This window comes from Oncorhynchus tshawytscha, linkage group LG05 (genome assembly GCF_018296145.1).
Source record: "Oncorhynchus tshawytscha isolate Ot180627B linkage group LG05, Otsh_v2.0, whole genome shotgun sequence".
NCBI lineage: Eukaryota > Metazoa > Chordata > Actinopteri > Salmoniformes > Salmonidae > Oncorhynchus > Oncorhynchus tshawytscha.
The window spans coordinates 12,625,042-12,642,283 of NC_056433.1; positions in this window are offsets into that span (position 1 = coordinate 12,625,042).

A 17,242-nucleotide genomic window follows, 5' to 3' on the forward strand; every position below is an offset into this window, starting at 1 on the left:
ACACAGAGACAGGAACAAACACACAGTGAAACCCAGGCTACCTAAATATGGTTCCCAATCAGAGACAATGACTAACACCTGCCTCTGATTGAGAACCATATCAGGCCAGACATAGAAATAGACAAACAAGACATCCAACATAGAATGCCCACTCAGATCACACCCTGACCAACCAACACATAGAAACATACAAAGCAAACTATGGTCAGGGTGTGACAGGTAGTGAGTAGCTAAATTACTTTTGCTTCCCTGCAGGACTGAGGGCACACACTTTTTTGGCTTAGATTGAAGACAAACAATGACAAGCCACCAAGGTCTGACAACTTGGATGGAAAATTACTGAGGATAATAGCGGACAATATTGCCACTCCTATTCGCTATTATCCTCAGTAATTTTCCATCTATGTTGTCAGACCCAGGTGGCTTGTCATTGTTGATAGACAATCAGTGGCGATTTTAGCATGATTATCTTGGTGAGGCAAACTCAAATAATGGGGGGATATACATTAACTGGACTATAACGGTGAAAAACGGTGCCCACAAACTGTTAGGGCCTACATAAAGCTGTCCCAACACCTTACCACTGCTACACCTGGCTATCAGTGGAGCCTTGTATGGCAGTGAAACAGGTCATTAAAATCAAATCAAATGTATTTATATAGCCCTTCTTACATCAGCTGATATCTCAAAGTGCTGCACAGAAACTCAGCCTAAAACCCCAAGCAGCAAGCAATGCAGGTGTAGAAGCACGGTGGCTAGGAAAAACTCCCTAGAAAGACCAAAACCTAGGAAGAAACCTAGAGGAACCAGGCTATGAGGGGTGGCCAGTCCTCTTCTGGATGTGCCGGGTGGAGATTATAACAGAACATGGCCAAGGTGTTCAAATGTTCATAAATTACCAGCATGGTCAAATAATAGTAATCACAGTAGTTGTCGAGGGTGCAACAAGTCAGCACCTCAGGAGTAAATGTCAGTTGGCTTTTCATAGCCGATCATTAAGACTATCTCTACCGCTCCTGCTGTCTCTAGAGAGTTGCAATAAGCAGGTCTGGGACAGGTAGCACGTCCGGTGAACAGGTCAGGGTTCCAAAGCCGCAGGCAGAACAGTTGAAACTGGAGCAGTAGCACGACAAGGTGGACTGGGGACAGCAAGGGGTCATCAGCCAGGTAGTCCTGAGGCATGGGCCTAGGACTCAGGTCCTCTGAGAGAGAGAGAGAGAAAGAAAGAAAGAAAGAAAGAAAGAAAGAAAGAAAGAAAGAAAGAAAGAAAGAAAGAAAGAAAGAAAGAAAGAATTAGAGAGAGCATACTTAAATTCACACAGGACACTGGCACAGACAGGAGAAGTACTCCAGATATAACAGACTGACCCTAGCCCCCCCGACACATAAACAACTGCAGCATAAATACTGGAGGCTGAGACAGGAGGGGTCAGGAGACACTGTCAAATCAAAATCAAATCAAATCAAATCAAATTTTATTTGTCACATACACATGGTTAGCAGATGTTAATGCGAGTGTAGCGAAATGCTTGTGCTTCTAGTTCCGACAATGCAGTAATAACGAACAAGTAATCTAACTAACAATTCCAAAAAACTACTGTCTTATACACAGTGTAAGGGGATAAAGAATATGTACATAAGGATATATGAATGAGTGATGGTAGAGAGCAGCATAGGCAAGATACAGTAGATGATATCGTATATACATATGAGATGAGTATGTAAACCAAGTGGCATAGTTAAAGTGGCTAGTGATACATGTATTACATAAGGATGCAGTCGATGATATAGAGTACAGTATCTACGTATGCATATGAGATGAATAATGTAGGGTAAGTAACATTATATAAGGTAGCATTGTTTAAAGTGGCTAGTGATATATTTACATCATTTCCCATCAATTCCCATTATTAAAGTGGCTGGAGTAGAGTCAGTGTCATTGACAGTGTGTTGGCAGTAGCCACTCAATGTTAGTGGTGGCTGTTTAACAGTCTGATGGCCTTGAGATAGAAGCTGTTTTTCAGTCTCTCGGTCCCAGCTTTGATGCACCTGTACTGACCTCGCCTTCTGGATGACAGCGGGGTGAACAGGCAGTGGCTCGGGTGGTTGATGTCCTTGATGATCTTTATGGCCTTCCAGTAGCATCGGGTGGTGTAGGTGTCCTGGAGGGCAGGTAGTTTGCCCCCGGTGATGCGTTGTGCAGACCTCACTACCCTCTGGAGAGCCTTACGGTTGAGGGCGGTGCAGTTGCCATACCAGGCGGTGATACAGCCCGCCAGGATGCCTCGATTGTGCATCTGTAGAAGTTTGTGAGTGCTTTTGGTGACAAGCCGAATTTCTTCAGCCTCCTGAGGTTGAAGAGGCGCTGCTGCGACTTCCTCACGATGCTGTCTGTGTGAGTGGACCAATTCAGTTTGTCTGTGATGTGTATGCCGAGGAACTTAAAACTTGCTACCCTCTCCACTACTGTTCCATCGATGTGGATGGGGGGGTGTTCCCTCTGCTGTTTCCTGAAGTCCACAATCATCTCCTTAGTTTTGTTGACGTTGAGTGTGAGGTTATTTTCCTGACACCACACTCCGAGGGCCCTCACCTCCTCCCTGTAGGCCGTCTCGTCGTTGTTGGTAATCAAGCCTACCACTGTTGTGATACAATGATACCCCCTGGACAGGGAGGAGGGCCAAACAGGCAGGATATAACCCCACCCACTTTGCCAAAGCATAGCCCCCACACCACTAGAGGGATATCTTCAACCAGCAACTCACCATTCTGAGACAAGGTCGAGTATAGCCTACAAAGATCTCCGCCACGGCACAACCCAAGGGGCGGCGCCAACCCAGACAGGAAGATCACGTCAGTGACTCAACACACTCAAGTAACGCACCCCTCCAAGGGACGGCATGGAAGAGCACCAGTAAGCCAGTGACTCAGCCCCTGTAATAGGGTTAGAGGCAGAGAATCCCAGTGGAGAGAGGGGAACCGGCCAGGCAGAGATAGCATAGCAAGGGCGGTTCGTTGCTCCACAGCCTTTCCATTCACCTTCACACTTCTGGGCCAGACTACACTCAATCAAATGACCTACTGAAGAGATGAGTCTTCAGTAAAGACTTAAAGGTTGAGACCGAGTCTGCATCTCTCACATGGGTAGTCAGACCATTCCATAAAAATGGAGCTCTATAGGAGAAAGCCCTGCCTCCAGCTGTTTGCTTAGAAATTCTAGAGACAATTAGGAGGCCTGCGTCTTGTGACCGTAGCATACGGGTAGGTATGTACGGCAGGACCAAATCGGAAAGATAGGTAGGAGCAAACCCATGTAATGCTTTGTAGGTTAGCAGTAAAACCTTGAAATCAGCCCTTGCCTTAACAGGAAGCCAGTGTAAGGAGGCTAGCACTGGAGTAATATGATCAAATATTTGGTTCTAGTCAGGATTCTATCAGCCGTATTTAGCACTAACTGAAGTTTATTTAGTGCTTTATCCGGGTAGCTGGAACGTAGAGCATTGCAGTAATCTAACCTAGAAGTAACAAAAGCATGGATTAATTTTTCTGCATCATTTTTGGACGGAAAGTTTCTGATTTTTGCAATGTTACGTAGATGGAAAAAAGCTGTCCTTGAAACAGTCTTCATGTGTTCGTCAAAAGAGAGATCAGGGTCCAGAGTAACGCTGAGGTCCTTCACAGTTTTATTTGAGACGACTGTTCAACCATCAAGATTAATTGTCAGATTCAACAGAAGATCTCTTTGTTTCTTGGGACCTAGAACAAGCATCTCTGTTTTGTCCGAGTTTAAAAGTAGAAAGTTTGCAGCCATCCACTTCCTTATGTCTGAAACACAGGCATCTAGCGAGGGCAATTTTAGGGCTTCACCATGGTTCATTGAAATGTACAGCTGTGTGTCATCCGCATAGCAATGAAAATTAACATGATGTTTCGATTGACATCCCCAAGAGGTAAAATATATAGTGAAAACAATAGTGGTCCTAAAACGGAACCTTGAGGAACACCGAAATTTACAGTTGATTTGTCAGAGGACAAACCATTCACAGAGACAAACTGATATCTTTCCGACAGATAATATCTAAACCAGGCCAGAACTTGTCCGTGTAGACCAATTTGGGTTTCCAATCTCTCCAAAAGAATGTGGTGATCGACGGTATCAAAAGCAACACTAAGGCCTAGGAGCATGAGGACAGATGCAGCGCCTCGGTCTGATGCCATTAAAAGGTCATTAACCACCTTCACAAGTGCAGTCTCAGTGCTATGATGGGGTCTAAAACCAGACTGAAGCATTTCGTATACATTGTTTGTCTTCAGGAAGGCAGTGAGTTGCTGTGCAACAGCTTTTTCTAAAGTTTTAGAGAGGAATGGAAAACTTGATATAGGCCGATAGTTTTTTTATATTTTCTGGGTCACGGTTTGGCTTTTTCAAGAGAGGCTTTATTACTGCCACTTTTAGTGAATTTGGTACACATCCGATGGATAGAGAGACATTTATTATGTTCAACATAGAAGGGCCAAGCACAGGAAGCAGCTCTTTCAGTAGTTTAGTTGGAATAGGGTCCAGTATGCAGCTTGAAGGTTTAGAGGCCATGATTATTTTCATCACTGTGTCAAGAGATATAGTACTGTTACTGTAATTTAATGATGCCAATGTATTTTCATTAATTGAAAACCCTTAATCTATTTTATGAGAATTTGTAAGATTCTTGTTTGCATAAAATAGATGGAGACTAGTCTTTTCAATAATAGGTAACAGAATTTTTTCTCGGAGCGCGCTGCCACGTTACCACGAGCAACAGTTTATATACAAAACATGATGTCATTTCATTGCTTAACAGAAACCCCTCCTCTCGACAGGGACAAAGTGAGGTGAAAAGTTCACTAACACACTCCCAGATAACTTTTGACCCCTCAACATTATCAATCACCACTTAGCTGACAGTTCTAATTAACAGAAAACCTAGGAATGCACTCACTGTCTTATCTTAAACACCCCAGAGCTAAGTTTCGTCGGTTCAACCATAGGTTAACGACCTTATCTGTTTACACAGTCCACTTCTTTCTTCCTAGTTGGAATGGTGTTCATTAACTTTAATTACTCCTTGTCTGTGTCACACAATCACATCGTATGAACTCATATTGTTAATCAGATATAATAAAACAGAGTATAAGTTTTACTTAGTTACAGTTCCATTTAAAATGATTTGTTCAGTCATTTAATCATAATTTTCCCAACAAGTACTAAAACACTTGAGTGTCTCTCTTGATCCTAGGTCCTGGCAGAGTTGTGCAGACTCAGGACAACTGAGCTTTGGAGGAATACGCAGCCTCATATAAAAAACATTGCTGATATGGCTGACATGCTTTAACAAATGTGGTTTCTACTGACAATTGAGATGTACAAACTATGGCATAAGGGGACAACGAGCAGATATAAGGCAATCCATAATTTCGATTAAGACATTAATGAGCAAGCTAGGACGGACATGGTCAATGTAACTATTTGTTCAGAGCTTTTGAAATGTACAGCGACAGAATTCAGAACATGGGCCGTTCTTACAGTATTCTCTCTGTACACCAAGTCAGAGCCGCCGGATAAATAAATGGCCCATATAAGCAGATGAAATGAAAGCTCTTACAATATTTGATGATGACATTTATCTAAAACAGGCTATAGGCTACATGTGCACCACCAAGTCAGAAAAGTAGTCTAAATTATGATGGGAAAAGGGACCAAATTATTAGGGTGAGGCACATGAGCTACTAACAGCTTACTACACAACATACACTTAGTATTCCTTTCTTGGCTACAGTATGCTGGTTAGCGCTTTGGACTGGTAACCGAAAGGTTGCAAGATCGAATCCCCGAGCTGACAAGGTAAAAAGATTCTGTCGTTCTGCCCCTGAACAAGGCAGTTAACCTGATGTTCCTAGGCCATCATTGAAAATAAGAATTTGTTCTTAACTTACTTGCCTAGTTAAATCAAATATAATATTATGCAGCAGCATACAATACATTTTTGGACTCACCTTGTTGTGCTTTGCTCACTTGAACAGGAAGGTGGCATGGAGGTCCTTCGTGGGCATCAAAGTCTGGCATTATCTGGATTTATGGTGCTTTCAAGACAACTGGGAACTCTGAAAAAAACAAGGTCGAATCAGGACATTAGTGATCTTCAGGTCGGAGCACTAGAAAGAGGAATTCCAAGTCGAGAAAGAGGAATTCCAACCTATTTTCCCAGTCGGAGCTAGTTTTTTTCCACGGGTTCCCAGTTGTCTTGAATTCACTGAAATCTGGGATTTCCCAGTTCTGAGTTTCAAGTAGTTTTCAAAACTAATTATAAGCTTGAAAAAGAGACCCTTAAATTCAGACTTGGACCACACATCCACTCCACTGAATAGCAGGCTAGTGATTGCTTTGCTATGCTTGCGGTTCGACACTGATTCCTTCCAAACAACTTGTTGTTGAATTTGTGATATCCAACTTCTTTTGTAATGTTTATTTCCAATGGCCAATGAGCAGCGATACATTTTATCTAAAATCTCTCCTCATAATTTCTCTTCATATGACAAGGATGGAAAAGGATTTGCCAGTAGATTGTCAACTTGATTCATCATGATGACTGCTAGCTTGCTAGCTAAGATTATGAAAGTATTATGTTGACATGATCAGTCCAATCACAGCTACTGTAGATATAATGTGATTTGACATCAATTTATCTGTGGCCAATGACCTTGAGCCTTCTTGGATGGGCACTTCTAATGCAAATCTATGGCAGCACCCAAGGGGCTTGAATTTTCTAGCTCTCCATGTAGATTTTGCATTGATGTAGTGTCCCCATGAGTGACAGAATACTGAGCCAATCACGGCGCAGCTAGAGAACATTACCAACCCCTACGCTTAGTATTTTCCGCTGGCTCCCCCACCACCACAGAAAGCACTGAGCTAAGCTGAAACACACACATTTTGGAGCTGCCTTACTCAATAAAGAAAAAAAGAGACCATGTTTGTATGCAGCTTTATTAACTCAATGATTTATATATTTTTTTACATTGCTTGCAAACTGATATTTGACACACATTAATGCCAATATAACATGCAAAACAGGCAAAGCTAAACAAGTGGGGCACTGAATAGACAACAATCAGTTTTTCACCTCTTCCACACTCACTTTTCGGAAATCAAAATTACAATGCTTGTCTTTCATAATTTTCATCATATGGATGAACCAGGATGGGAGCAGTGAAGCTGTGTTTGAGGTCCCAGAACGCCCGGTCAGCAGCAGGGGACCACAAGAACGGAACCTTGGGAGAAGTAAGTGCTGACAGGGGGGAAGCCAGGGTGGTGTAACCCCGGATAAAGCGGCAATAGAAGTTGGTGAACTCCAGGTAATGTTGCAGCTGCACCCTGGACGAAGATTGGGGACAATCCACCACCGCTCACCTTCCCGGGATCCATCTGGACACTCCCAGCGGGGAGGAAGTACCCCAGAAAGGGGATGGTGGAACGATGGAACTCGCACTTCCCTGCCTTAACAAACAGCTGGTTCTCCAGGAGACATTGAAGAACCTGTCGGATGTGGAGCACATGATCTTGGGGGGAGCGGGAGACAACGAGGATGTCATCAATGTAGATGAAGACGAACCGGTTCAACATGTCACGGAGAACATCACTTACCAGGGCCTGGAACACAGCAGGGGCATTGGTGAGGTCAAATGGCATGACCAAATACTCGTAGTGGCCACTGGACATGTTGAAGGCAGTCTTCCATTCACCCCCCACCCCCCCCCGGTATCCGCACCAGGTAGTAGGCGTTCTGTAGTCTGTAGATCCAGCTTGGAAAACACGGTGGCCCTCTGGATTGGCTCGAAGGCCGAGGAGATGAATGACAGCGGGTAGCAATTCTTCTCCATTACGTCATTAAGTCCCCGGTAGTCGATGCACGGGCGCAGAGTCTTGTCCTTCTTCTTAGCAAAGAAGAACCCTGCACCGGCGGGAGAGGACGAAGGACGTATAAATCCTGCAGCTAGGGAGGCCCCAATATAGGTGTCCTGACAACGAGTACAGTCGTCCCCGGGGCAGAGTGGTGTTAGGTGTTAGTTTTCAGACCCTTTACTCAGTACTTTCTTGAAGCACCTTTGGCAGTAATTACAGCCTCGAATCTTCTTGGGTATGACTCTACAAGCTTGGCACACCTGTATTTGGGGAGTTTCCCCAATTCTTCTCTGCAGATCCTCTCAAGCTCTGTCAGGTTGGATGGGGAGCGTGGTACGGCAACTGCTCTGCCCACAACCGTAAGGCTCTCCAGAGGGTAGTGAGGTCTGCACAACGCATCACCGGGGGCAAACTACCTGCCCTCCAGGACACCTACACCACCCGATGTCACAGAAAGGCCAAAAAGATCATAGTGGATAACAACCACCCGAGCCACTGCCTGTTCACCCCGCTATCATCCAGAAGGCGAGGTCAGTACAGGTGTATCAAAGCTGGGACAGAGAGACTGAAAAACAACTTCTGTCTCAAGGCCATCAGACTGTTAAACAGCCTCTATCTCAAGGCCATCAGACTGTTAAACAGCCATCACTAACATTGAGCGGCTGCTGCCAACATACTGACTCAAATCTCTAGCCACTTTAATAATAAAAAAATGGATGTAATGAATGTATCACTAGTCACTTTATATAGGGTTTACATACCCTACATTACTCATCTCATATGTATATACCGTACTCTATAACATCTACTGCATCTTGCCTATGCCGTTCGGCCATCGCTCATCCATATATTTGTATGTACATATTCTTATTCATTCCTTTACACTTGTGTGTATAAGGTAGCTGTTGTGAAATTGTTAGATTACTTGTTAGATATTACTGCACAGTCAGAACTAGAAGCACAAGCATTTCGCTACACTTGCATTAACATCTGCTAACCATGTGGATGTGACCAATAAAATGTGATTTGATTTGAAGCCACTCCTGAGTTGTCTTGGCTGTGTACAGATGGTCCTTGTCCTGTTGGAAGGTGAACCTTCGCAGCAGTCTGAGGTCCTGAGTGCTCTGGAGCAGGTTTTCATCAAGGATGTCTCTGTACTTTGCTCAGTTTATCTTTCCCTTAATCCTGACTAGTCTCCCAGTTCCTGCCGATGAAAAACATCCCCACAGCATGAATCTGCCACCACCATAATTCACCGTAGGGATGGTGCCAGGTTTCTTCCAGATGTGATGCTTGGCATTCAGGCCAAAGAGTTTATTCTTGGTTTCATTAGACCAGATAATCTTGTTTCTCATTGTCTCATTGCCTTTTGGCAAACTCCAAGCGGGCTGTCATGTGCCTTTTACTGAGGAGTGGCTTCCGTCTGGCCACTCTACCATAAAGGCCTGATTGGTGGAGTGTTGCAGAGATGGTTTTACTTCTGGAAGGTTCTCCCATCTCCACAGAGGAACTCTTGAGCTCTGTCAGAGTGACCATCAGGTTCTTGGTCACCTCCCTGACTTATGCGCTCTTCCCCTGACTGCTGAGTTTGGAATGGGCGGCTAGCTCTAGGAAGAGTCTTGGTGGTTCCAAACTTCTTCAACTTAAGAATGATGGAGGCCACTGTGTTCTTGGGGACCTTCAATGAGGCAGAAATATGTTGGTACCCTTCCCCAGATCTGTGCCTCGAACGAATCCTATCTCGGAGCTCTACGGACAATTTCTTTGACCTCATAGCTTGGTTTTTGCTCTGATATGCAATGTCAACTGTGAGACCCTATGTAGACAGATGTGTTGCCTTTCCAAACCATGTCCAATCAATTGAATTTACCACAGGTGGACACCAATCCATTTGTAAAAACATCTCAAGGATGATCAACAGAAACAGGATACACCTGAGCTCAACTTCGAGTCTCATAGCAAAGGGTCTGAATACTTATGTAAATAAGTTTTACATTTTTTTAATACATTTGCAAAATGGCAAAAACTTTTTTTCACTTTGTCATTATGGGGTATTGTGTGTAGATTGATGAGGATTTGTTTTTATTTAATCCATTTTAGAATAAGGCTGTAATGTAACAAAATGTGGATGCAGACAAAAAAAACACACAAGGGCACTTATAAATACAACCAGTGCAACCACTGCATGAACAGTGCACGGAAACAGTTTAGACAGGTTGTCACAACCTCCAACACTAAGTATCAAAACAAACATTTAATGAACTGTAAAACCAACCGCCCAAGTCAACATAGCTATTGTTGGAGAGCCATAGCCAGCTGTAATGAACACGAGGGAGACAGAGAGCTGGTTTCAAGCGCAGGGCGCAGCAGGTGTTTAATGTAAAGGACCACAGGAGGAGGCAGGTAGCTGGGTCCAGGGGCAGGCAGCAGATCATACACAGGGGGTCCAAAAGGCAACAGTACAGGCAGGGAAAAGGCTAGTAACGTCGTCCGTGAGATCAGGCAATAGGTAAATAACAGGAAATCCGATAGGCTAAGGTACATGAATGGAATAGGCTAAAGGGGTTGTTAGTGAGGCAGGCAAAAACTATCATACACAGGAGGAGTAAATTACGGGAAAAACAGAGCTCCAAAGAGAAGTGTGTCAAAAACAAACAATACCCCACAAAGAAGGGGTGCAAAGAACTGAACTAAATAGTGTGTGATAATGACATTAAAGGTGTGTGAACAGGTCATCAGAATTCGGGTGATTGGGATCTGGAGAGTGAGCTGCATTCAGGGGCTCTAAGTGTATGAGAGTGTGAGTTGGAAGCAGACGTTACACCAGCTAGCTAACATAGTGTAACGGATGTGAAATAGATAGCTAGTTAGCGGTGTTCGCGCTAAATAGCGTTTCAATCGGTGACGTCACTTGTTCTGAGACCTTGAAGTAGTTTTTTCCCTTGCTCTGCAAGGGCCGCTGCATTTGTAGTGCGATGGGTGACGACGCTTTGTGGGTGTCAGTTGTTTATGTGTGCAGACGGTCCCTGGTTCGCGCCCGGGTATGGGCGAGGGGACGGTCTAAAGTTATACTGTTACAATAGCATCCCTCTCTGTTTGAGCACGCTAAGCTAGCTAGTTCCATTCGCTAGCAAAGTGAAAAAAATACAAATAAACATAGCTATGTCTCTCTCTCTTTTAACCTTGCTTCTCCTTTTTAAATAAATACATTTGTTAAAAACTGTTCAACTATTGTCTTTCTCTCTCTTTGAGTCAAATACTCACCACATTTTATGCACTGCAGTGCTAGCTAGCTGTAGTTTATGCTTTCAGTGCTAGATTCATTCTCTGATCATTTGATTGGAACAAAGAATTAACAAAAAGTATGAAAATGTATGCACTCACTGTAAGTCGGTCTGGATAAAAGCATCTGCTAAATTATTAAAATGTCAAATGTAAATGGACATGTCAGTTCATGCTACAAGACCTCTGATAGGTTGGAGGATGTCTTCCAGAAGTTGTCATAACTACTGGGTAAATCAATGGAAGGGGGTGAGAACCATGAGTCAATGTACCCAGAGGATGACGGAAAGTAGCTGTCCTCCACCCACACCATGGTGCTACCCAACAGAGTACTGTTGAAGCTACTGTAGACCTTTGTTGCAAAACAGTGTGTTTTTATCAATTATTTGGTGACGTGAACATATTTAGTATAGTTTTAATTTGGGGAATAAAACCGAAAATATAATTGAAAATGGGGAGGACACATTTCAAGTTTCCATATTTAATCTGAATGAATGCCATACTTTCCTCAGGCCCTAACACTCAGTCTTGAGTATTAAAAGCCTCTCATTTGTGGGGAGTACAACTCGCTGGCGAAGCTAGAAGGATGCCATCATGCAGTGCAAGCTAGTGATTTAAAATCAGTACTCTATATGGGGACAACCCGTTCAATTTATTGATGTTGATAGTGACAGATGAATAGAAACAAACTATTGTTGCAATGTGCACGTTAGTCTGTTGGTAGCTCTGGCAGTTTATGAAACCATTAGGTCAACAGGAGAATAACTTCCATTTGTTCTAATTATTAGGTTTGGTTAAACAGGGCGAAAATGATCTTATCCGTGATGCAACCCGTTCTGCAGCCTTGTGAAGCACATGTGCATCAAGTACAGAAAATGAGGGGCAAAAACAACACATGGCAAAACGCATGTGCATCTGGTGGACATATGGCAGTAGTCACATTGTTTCTGACACCTATATCAGAATCCCATAGTTCTTACCTTTCTGAAAGTACTATGCATGTGTTTGTAGGAGTTATAGTTTTGAAATCCGAAATGCACTTTATGAGGGTAGTGTTATGTATGGTACAGCGTGCTGTACATTGGGGTCTACGACAGTGTGCTGCTTTACGGATGAATGGGTTATGAGAATGAGTGGCATATGTCATTAAGAGAGAGAGTGATGTACAATGTGAAACCGTGCAGATGTGCGTTCTTCTACAGCTAAACTAGATATAATATTGGCAACGACGCCAGCACCATTCCTCGCCTTGAAATAATTGGCTTGATAAGTTTTAACTATTATCTCGAAGCTATGGACTGTTCCATCACTGACTCCGTACAGAGGGACAGAGGATTTTCAGAGCGCTTGGATCGGCTCCAACATTCTGCTGCAGTCAGCCTCCCACTGAACCACTTTGCCGGGAAAAAGCGAGTGCTCCTCCGACGCTACCGGCTATAGAAAATAAATCAATGGCCGGGTGAGTCCATTCAAAGCTACGTGGCTATTCTGTGGGTATATATGGGACACTTCAGGACGAGATCAGCTGATAGAGGTGACGTTATGTGAAAAGACAAGGCGGGAGAAGCAGCTTTTGGAATCAAATAATTTACAAGTCGATGGAGCTATTCAAACAGCACTCCAGGTTGAAGCGTTGGAATGCTCAACAATGCTGACAGACAGCTCTGCAGTATACACTCGGCCCCCAGCCATTCACACAGCAGCTTCAGACCGAGCATGCGCACTACAACGATCACGCGCTGTGCACGCCCTCCTACATAGATAGCTGCATGGACACAGACACCAGCATCAGTGATGCCAATTTACAAATTTTGCTACTTTTAAAAATGTATTTTGAACTTTTAGCAACTTTTGAAAAGTGGCTAAAATGCACACATTTTCCCTCTAAATGACACAAAAACGTTTTTTGAACAGAACTTACAACATCAATCAACATGTCTCAATAACAATTGTACAGCCAGAAGAACAGAAAAGAGTGGGAGTCTGTACCTGAACATGTCAAATCATATTTTTCGCTGAGATGGCCAGTCAATTTGAGTAACGTTGTTGTGTGTTCTACGTAATGATGCAGTTTTACGCTATCACGCAATGACATTACAACGTCATTTAGCAACTTTTAGCAACAAATCAACCTGCCTCTAGCAACTTACCCTGAAAATTTGTTGGCACACTGGCCAGCATGCCCATACAGCAGACACACAGACAAACAGACAGACTCTCACAATTCAAGGGCTTCAAACTGCCCAGCCCATGGGAAAACATGCAAGAACTGTTCAAAATACAATCACTTTGCAAAATGTCATTCTGCTCCAGCTTTTAGCCACACTCAGAACAGGCACTTATTTTCATCTCACTCTCAACATGAACACACTGAAATCCGAACCGTCTCCACCAACCATGTGACATTCAAGACATGTACTGTGCAGCTCAGCGAGGTGGGTTTGCCTTTGCTACTGGATACTAGCACTGCGGTGTCGTTGCTCAACCTTGCCACTTACTACAAGTTTTTCCGTCACCTACCACTCCAACAGCACTCCACTGCCCTGTGTGGGTATGGTAGATCCAAGATAGACATTGCAGGTGTAGCCGATGTGAAATTGCTAGCTAGTTAGCGGTGGTGCGCGCTTTTGGCGTCACTTGCTCTGAGACCTTGAAGTAGTGGTTCTCCTTGCTCTGCAAGGGCCGTGGCTTTTGTGGAGCGATGGGTAACGATGCTTCGAGGATGACTGTTGACGTGTGCAGAGCGTCCCTGGTTCGCGCCCAGGTCGGGGCGAGGGGACGGATGTAAAGTCTATACTGTTACACAGGCACCCTTCAGGTCCCAGTGCACTACGGCGCCAAGCATCTACCATCATTCACGTTTCGAAGTGGGGTGTCAACCTCCTGGGCCTCGACCTCTTCACGGGCTTGGGGTTCACACTGAGAGATGACAGTGGGTCGGCTATCCACCAAGTTACCTGCACATGGCAACAGAATTGCCCAACTGACCGCACAATTTCATGGCTCCAGGGTCTTCACGAAGCTCGACCTCCTTCAGGTGCCTTTCCACCCAGCCAGCAGAGACCTCACGGCCTTTGTCACACATGCTGGCGTGTTCAGATACACACGCAGCGGAGATTGGAGTATGTGTCTTAGTCAACCTCCAGGTTAATGGACTGAACTGGCTAGTTTGGAGAGTCATTGTTTACCTCTTCTATTAAAGGGTTAATTTTTCTTTCAGGTATCACTCTAGGTTCTTGCCCTATGGACATTTTTATATATGGTACCAGTCCCTGGTTTTGGAAAGGAGGGGAAATGTTATGTATGGTATGACGTGCTGTACGTTATGGTTTACAACAGTGTGCTGCTTTATGGATGAATGGGTTGTGAGAATGAGTGGCACGTGTCATTAAACGAGAGTGATATACAGTGCCTTACAAAAGTATTCATCCCCCTTGGTGTTTTCCTATTTTGTTGTATTACAACCTGTAATTTAAATGGATTTTTATTTGGATTTCATGTAATGGACATACACAAAATAGTCCAAATTGGTGAAATGAAAAATATAACTTGTTTATTAAAAAAAACGAAAAGTGGTGCGTACATACACCCCCTTTGCTATGAAGCCCCTAAATAAGATCTGGTGCATCCAATTACCTTCAGAAGTCACATAATTAGTTATATAAAGTCCACCTGTGTGCATTCTAAGTGTCACATGATCTGTCCCATGATCTCAGTGTATATACACCTGTTCTGAAAGGCCCCAGAGTCTGCAACACTATTAAGCAAGGAGCACCACCAAGCAAGCGGCACCATGAAGATCAAGGAGCTCTCCAAACAGGTCAGGGACAAAGTTGTGGAGAAGGACAGATCAGGGTTGGGTTATAAAACATTTCCCCAAACTTTAAACATCCCACGGAGCACAATTTAAATCCATTATTAAAACATGGAAAGAATAGGGCACCACCACAAACCTGCCAAGAGAGGGCCGCCCACCAAAACTCACGGACCAGGCAAGGAGGGTATTAATCAAGAGGCAACAAAGAGACCAAAGATAACCCTGAAGGAGCTGCAAAGCTCCGCAGCAGAGATTGGAGCATCTGTCCATAGAACCACTTTAAGCCGTACACTTCACAGAGCTGGGCTTCTACGGATGCCAGAAAAAAGCCATTGCTTAAAGAAAAAAATAAGCAAACACGTTTGGTGTTCACCAAAAGGCATGTGGGAGACTCCGCAAACAAATGGAAGTAGGTACTTTGGTCAGATGAGACTAAAATTGAGCTTTTTGGCCATCAAGGAAAACAATATGTCTGGCACATACCCAACACCTCTCATCACCCCGAGAACACCATCAACAGCTTCCACAGTGAAGCATGGTGGTGGCAGCATAATGCTGTGGGATGTTTTTCATCGGCAGGGACTGGGAAACTGGACAGAATTGAAGGAATGATGGATAGTGCTAAATACAGGGAAATTCTTGAGGGAAACCGGTTTAAGTCTTCCAGATATTTGAGACTGGGACGGAGGTTCACCTTACAGCAGGACAATGACCATAAGCATACTACTAAAGCAACACTCAAGTGGTTTAAGGGGAAACATTTAAATGTCTTGGAATGGCCTAGTCAAAGCCCAGACCTCAATCCAATTGAGAATCTGTGGTATGACTTAAAGATTGCTGTACACCAGCGGAACCCATCCAACTTGAAGCAGCTGGAGCAGTTTTACCTTGAAGAATGGGCAAAAATCCCAGGGGCTAGATGTGCCAAGCTTATAGAGACATACCCCAAGAGACTTGTAGCTGTAATTGCTGCAAAAGGTATTGACTACAAAGTATTGACATTGGGTGGGTGAAAAGTTATGCACGATCAAGTTTTCTGTTTTTTTGTCATATTTCTTGTTTGTTTCACAATTTTAAAAAATGTGCATCTTCAAAGTGGTAGGCATGTTGTGTAAATCAAATGACACAAACCCCCCCAAAATACATTTTAATTCCAGGTTGTAAGGCAACAAAATAGGAAAAATGCCAAGGGGGTGAATACTTTCGCAAGCCACTGTATAATGTGAAACCGTTCAGATGTGCGTTCTTCTACAGCTAAGCTAGATATAACAGGCAGCATACAATATTATGGGTCATTTAGAAAATGCCACCAGAGGTCATCAGAGTTTGATGTTTGAAGAAAGTGATTGAGCCCAATGCTACTTCCTTGTAAAAATGCATGTAGGTACAGTGTGAAAAAAAGTACCCAAAAGTCATACTTGAGTAAAAGTAAAGTCACCCAGAAAAATACTACTTGGGTAAATGTCTAAAAGTATTTGTTTTTAAATATACTTAAGTATCAAAAGTAAAAATATAAAATATTTCCAAGTCCTTATATTAAGCAAACTGGACAGCAATATTTTCTTGTTTTTTAAATGTATGTATAGCCAGGGGCACACTCCAACACTCATAATTTACAAACGAAACATGTATGTTTAGTGAGTCCATCAGATCAGAGGCAGTAGGGATGTCCAGGGATGTTCTCTTGATAATTGTGTGAATGGACCATTTTCCAGTCTTGCAATGCTTTCAAAATGTAACGATTACTTTTGGGTGTCAGGGAAAATGTATGAAGAAAAAAGGACATTGCTAAAGAAAATAATTGTAGTGAAGTAAAAGTTGTCAAAAATATAAATAGTAAAGTACAAACACCCCAAAAAACGACTTAAGTAATACTTTAAAGTATTTTTACTTAAGTACTTTACACCACTGTGTTGGTAGTTGTGTTGTTGTGTGTTTGTTCTGATGTTGTTTTGTTTGTTTGTTTATTTGTTGTTGGTGGGGGTTTTTTGGGAGGAGGGGTGCTAGGAGGGGGGAGGAACATTTTTAAAGTGTTGCCACAACAGCAGTTGTGCAAAGTGTTCATGCCAACACAAATGAACGGCATAAGACATTTTAATTCAAAATGAGGCCTACAACCCATGTTCAACCCTAGTCTGTATGGGACCAACAGTATGTCCCTTCTGTGTCCCCCTTTCTGAGCTCCTTGGTCTATTTTAAACGCTTAA